This window comes from Mus pahari, chromosome 7 (assembly GCF_900095145.1).
Source record: "Mus pahari chromosome 7, PAHARI_EIJ_v1.1, whole genome shotgun sequence".
In the NCBI taxonomy this organism is placed as follows: Eukaryota; Metazoa; Chordata; class Mammalia; order Rodentia; family Muridae; genus Mus; species Mus pahari.
Genome location: NC_034596.1, coordinates 46,474,317 through 46,480,718, shown reverse-complemented (window position 1 = coordinate 46,480,718; position 6,402 = coordinate 46,474,317).

Genomic DNA, 6,402 nt, shown 5'->3' with positions numbered 1-6,402 from the left:
TCACAAAAGAACTCACTTGATATGCACTCACTGTTAAGTGGATATTAGTCCAGAAACTTAGAATACCCCAGATACAATTTGTACATTACATGAAACTCAAAAAGAAGGAAGACCTAAGTGTGGGTACTTCGTTCCTCCTTAAAATGGGGAACAAAATACCTATGAAGGGAGTTACAGAGACAAAGTTTGGAGCTGAGATGGAAGGAAGGACCATCCAGAGACTGCCCCACCTGGGAATCCGTCCCATAATCAGCCACCAAATGAAGACATTATTGCATATGCCAGCAAAATTTTGCAAACAGGACCCTGATATAGCTGTCTCTTGTGAGGCTATGCCAGTGCCTGGCAAATACAGAAGTGGATGCTCAGGGTCAGCTATTGGATGGAACACAGGGCCCCCAATGGAGGAGCTAAAGTACCCAAGGAACTGAAGGTGTCTGCAACCCTATAGGAGGAACAACAATATGAACTAACCAGTACCCCCAGAGCTCATGTCTCTAGCTGCATATGTAGCAGANGATGGCCTAGTNNGCCATCANTGGGAGGAGAGGCCCTTGGTCATGTGAAGATTATATGTCCCAGTACAGGGGAATTCCAGGGCCAGGAAGTAGGAGTTGGTGGGTTGGGGAGAAGGGCATGGAGGGTATAGGGGACTTTCAGGATAGCATTTGAAATGTAAATGAAGAAAATATCTAATAAAAATTGTTTTAAATAAGACTATTTTTCATATAATAAAAACAGCACACCCTAGGAACAATTATTAAAATTTATTAAATGTATTAAATTAGAGTTGCATTAAAATTATATTTGTATTCAGCTGTCTTTGGATAAGATATTCTATCATCTATCCTTTTGTGTTGAGTTCATATTTCTGTGTCTAAATCATTTTTATCATGATATGTATTACTAACCTAAAAACATTCTCTTATACCTAAAAACATCTTCTTAAATATTAAACAATTTAAGATTAAACGTGAGAATATGCCTAGTCTTCAGAGACCCGAGAAGGAATAAATATTACATGAATAAGCAAGAAGTGTAGGCAAGCATCTTCCAAGGCTAAGATATGATGGAGAAATGACTGCCTGAACAGTTCCCCAGAATTGTTTCTACAACATTGGAGCATCTATCTTCAGCCTTTTGGCCCACTGTATCTGACTCTACCTTTGTGAAGCAGGGATTATGCAATGACTATAATATCTATACTGTAGTAATTATATTCATAGTGTGCAGTCTATTTGTTTTTGGCATCTTAGGAGAAATTATTTTATTATCAGATCTTGGTGAGTGTAGAGTTCTGTACTTAAATAATTTCCTCATTATCATCTTAAGCATTTAAATCCTTGAATGCCCACCTCTAGTGCTTTTAAACTTGTTATAGATCTAAAGGTTTTGTGTCTTTTTATTTGGGAACTCTATGACCTAAGTGGGGCAGAAACCCCTAATAGATATTTAAAGGCAACAAGAGGGTATAGCAAATCCTGAGAATAATAATAACCACAAAAGATCTTAGCTACTGGTCTCCTGTTATCTACTTACAATTTTGAGCTCTCACAATCATTTAACACCCCAATAATACAACATGGATGTGTATATAAAACACACAAAGCTTAACTTCGAGCTTATTTATAACCTGTACTGAAGAAATCTTAATATAATATTGCAAAAGATCTTATCTACCATATAATGTCTTTTGAAAAGTATGACAAAGGAATTACTAAATACACAGTTTCTCAAAGATTTTAGGAAAGAGGCAATGTAGTTTGACAAAAGTTCTTTGTTTCAAAAGTATTTGAATTTGGATTGAATATCTCATCTTGATGTCTTATATATGTTATCTTTTATTAAAATGCCAATTTGGATAAATGTTATATAAAATGACCACTTTTGGGTTATGAGAGCTATTGTTACATTTATTACAGAAGTGCTCTAATGTATATGCTAGAATATAAATTGGCCAACCTTAGAAGATATTGTGAAACTCCCAGTTACTTTCCTAAAGAAGCAATCTCTCTGGTGGATGGGCCAACAGTCTACCATACATATCTATCAGATTACGTTTAATTTGTCTCTCATACATCAGGTTAAAACTTGTCCTGACTGTATAAGGAAGTGAGCTGAGCAGAAACCTGCTTGGATTTGAGGCCTATTCCACCAGAGCAAACACAGCTTGTACCTTAAATCTGGTCAACAATTTGTGGTGGGGAGTTCACAGCTTCAAGGATGAACTTACTGCGATTATTTTGAAAAATGGACATAGTCAGATGCCCTTTAATTCATATCTCAACCCATATATTAGTGCAAAAACTTATCAAATAGTCCAATGGAAAAATATTGTGCATTGGACAATGTTAAATGCAGATGCTCACAAGTATAGAGTAGTCAAATACAGAGAATAAATAATTGGGGAGTGCTCAGACGCAAGTGGGATTTATTATATTATACACCTCCAAGAATCAGGGAAGATAACAGATATGTGGAGAGATTGTAAGAGCCAGGTTAGAGAAGGGATACTGTTCCGAGACGAGAGGGCTTCTGCACCCATGAGCTAACAACAGCTGGCATCAACTGTCTAAGATCAAGCCTGTCAACATTTCTGCATGAAGTAGGAAAAAGTCATGAGTCCTGACCCCTAACTGAGGAGATATGGACAGCTGATAGCTTCCAAAGGAGAGGGAGTCAATTTTCTTAAGTGTGGCTTCTAGTAGATTCACTATGCTTCAGTTTATGGCCCTATAAATACACAGAAGTAGTTAGCCAGCACAGATTGGAGTTGAAGGGATATTATTGTTTAAAAAAAGAGGACAATAAGTTGCGAGTAGAAAGTAGGGTAAGGGAAGTACTTGAGAATGATAATGGCTAAAACACATTGTATGAAACTTTTAAAAAATTAGTAAAGATATTGTAAAATAATTTTTGGGCCGAATATCACTATAATCTGTGAAGCGCTGTTATATCCAAACTTGCCACAAGATGGAGACAAATAACTTTGTTTAGCTTTTGAAAACCTGCGTTACCAAGTTGAATCCTGAAACATACTCTTGTTTACTGAACATTGATTCAACAGACATGGTTTGCCTGGAGGTGGTTGGAAATAACTAACACACATGTTTTGCTGCATGGAGAATTTCTACCTTCTTTGATGTTTGTGAAAACGAATTCACAATTTTTGATGACTAAAACTGACCATGATTTATTCTTTCATTCTTTTCAAAATGCCGCTGTATAAGCATCAGCACCATCAAGTAAACCCCTTATTTATTTTTAATACCCCAAAGATAAGCATTTTCCTATTATCTGTTCTTATTAACATTTTCTTTTAATTGAACTTTGATGGCTATCTGGTTACTTCAGTCATTTCCAATTTGGTTTGGGGCCTGAAAGAACATGTTTGAAATGCAACTGGAAAATAACTCTTAGTTCATGTTTAAGAATTAATGTTCCTGCACATTTATCATTGTACAGCTGCATTATTCTATCTGTCCCTCAAATAAAAACTTTAAAAAAAATTTTCCCCTTTAAACGTTATTCTCAAATTGTTCCCTGTGTATTTATGAAGGCAAGTCATTTTCTTATAATGATCAAGCAAGTCATTTATTCCTTGTATCTTGTTCAAAGATATAATTTTTCAAAGTCTATGTACTTTTATTATCTACCTTTTTAAATTTTCCTCAGACAGGTCCTTTCTAGAGCTAGTGTAATTGATTAAGTTGAATATATATATATATATATATATATATATATATATATATATATATAATACTTCTATCATTTTTGAAGACTTTATGTTTTCATGTTAATTTTATTTTATTTATTGTGGGTCTCTGCATGCAGATACATGTGTGCTTCTTTCGAAATGTTGTCAGAGCATCTTTCTGCACAATTTGTTCTCTCCTGCCACCTTGTGGTACCTGAGAGGAATCCTCAGGCAACTAGGCCTGCAGACACCCATGGAGACACCTTGCTGCTCTCATTGTTTTTAATTCATTAGTTAACTTTCCTTCTGCCCAAAGAAACAACTCATGAGTATCGGTTACTTTTCTCGTGGTTCTAACAAAATATCTGACAAAAGCAACTAGAAGTATTTATTTTACCTTACACTTTGAAGGTGCAGACCCTTGTGTCAGGAAGTCTTGGTGGCAATAGCTTGAGATAGCAGATCACATTGTACCCACAGCGAGGAAACATAGAGCAATGTATGCTGCTGCTCAGTCTCATGCTCAATTTTAGCCAGTTCAGAATCAGACACCAGTTGATGGTACCACCCACATTTAAACTAAGTCTTCCAATCTCAGTAAACCTAATATAGAAACAAGAGGGAGCCCAGGCCTGACACTGCCTGGATTGACATGGACCAGAGGCGAGATAACCCAGAGACCTCAGGTAGAACCAAACATAACTGGGCAAAGGTGATTCCTAATGATATTCTGCTATACTCATAAGAGTGGTGTCCAGCCCAGTGGTCATTAGAGAGGGTTCCTTTGGTAGCTGATAGGAGCAGATGCAGAGACCCACAACCAAACATTAGGTGGAGCTCAGGGAACCCTTCCCCTCCTACTGGGTTGCTTTGCCCAGTCTTGATATGAGGGTTTGTGCCTAGTCTTACTGTGGGTACTTATGCTGTGTTCTGTTGATATCCCTGGGAGGCCTGTTCTTTTCTATAGGGAAATAGCAGAAGAGTGAATCAGAGTGAGAAGGGAGATCTGAGGGAAAACTCGGAGGAGTAGAGGGAGTGGAAACTGTGATTGGGATGTATTGTATGCAAAAGAATAAAAGAGGAAGAAAGATAAAGAAACACCCTCATAAATGTGCTCAGAGATTTGTGTCCTGAGTGATGTTAGATCCTGTTAAGTAAACAACTAAGGTTAATTGCTGTATACCTAGAAATACAATCTCTTTTTTCTTTTTTCTTAGATACTTTATTTATTTACATTTCAAATGCTATCTCGAAAGATCCCCATACCCTCCCCCCGTCCTGCTCCCCTACCCAACCACTCCCACTTCTTGGCCTTGGCCTTCCCCTGTACTGGGACATATAAAGTTTGAAAGACCAAGGGGCCTCTCTTCCCAATGATGGCCAACTAGGCCATCTTCTGCTCCATATGCAGCTAGAGACATGAGCTCTAGGGGTACTGGTTAGTTCATATTGTTGTTCCACCTATAGGGTTGCAGACCCCTTCAGCTCTTTGGGTACTTTCTCTAGCTCCTCCATTGGGGGCCCTGTGTTCTGTCCAATAGCTAAATGTGAGCATCCACTTCTGTGGTGGCCAGGCACTGGCATAGCCTCACAAGAGACCACTATATCAGGGTCCCTTCAGCAAAATCTTGCTGGCATGCACAGCAGTGTCTGGGTTTGGTGGCTGATGATGGGATGGATCACCAGGTGGGGTAATCTCTGGATAGTCCATACTTTCATCTTAGCTCCAAAATTTGTCTCTGTAACTCCTTTCATGGATATTTTGTTCCCTATTCTAAGGAGGGAAGTATCCACAGGATGGTCTTCCTTATTCTTGGATTTCATGTGCTTTGAAAATTGTATCTTGGGTATTCTTAGTTTCTAGACTAATATCCACTTATCAGTGAGTGCATATCTAGTGACTGCTTTTGTGATTGGGTTACCTCACTNAGGATGATATCCTCCAGATACACCCATTTGCCCAAGAATTTCATTATTATTTTTAATAACTGAGGAGTATTGTGTAAATGTACCACATTTTCTGTATCCATTCCTCTATTGAGGGACATCTGGGTTCTTTCCAGCTTCTGGCTATTATATATAAGGATGCTATGAACATAGTGGAGCATGTGTCCTTATTACCAGTCAGAACATCTTCTGGGTATATACCCAGGAGAGGTATTGCTGGATCCTCCGATAGTACTGTGTCCAATTTTCTGAGGAACCGCCAGACTGATTTCCAGAGTGGTTGTACAAGCTTTGTAATCCCACCAGCAATGGAAGAATGTTCCTCTTTCTCCACATCCTCGCCAGCATCTGCTGTCATCTGAATTTTTGATCTTAGCCATTCTGACTGGTGTTAGATGGAATCTCAAGGTTGTTTTGATTTGCATTTCCCTGATAATTAAGGATGATGAACATTTTTTAGGTGTTTCTCAGCATTTGGTATTCTTCAATTGAGAATTCTGTGTTTAGCTCTGTACCCCATTTTTTAATGGGGTTATTTGAATTTCTGGGGTCCAGCTTCTTGAGCTCTTTNTACATATTGGATATTAGTTCCCTATCAGATTTAGGATTGGTAAAAATACTTTCCCAATCTGTTGGTGGCCTTTTTGTCTTGTTAATAGTGTCTTTTGCCTTACAGAAGCTTTGCAATTTTATGAGGTCCCATTTGTCAATTCTTGATTTTACAGCACAAGCCATTGCTGTTCTGTTTAGGAATTTTT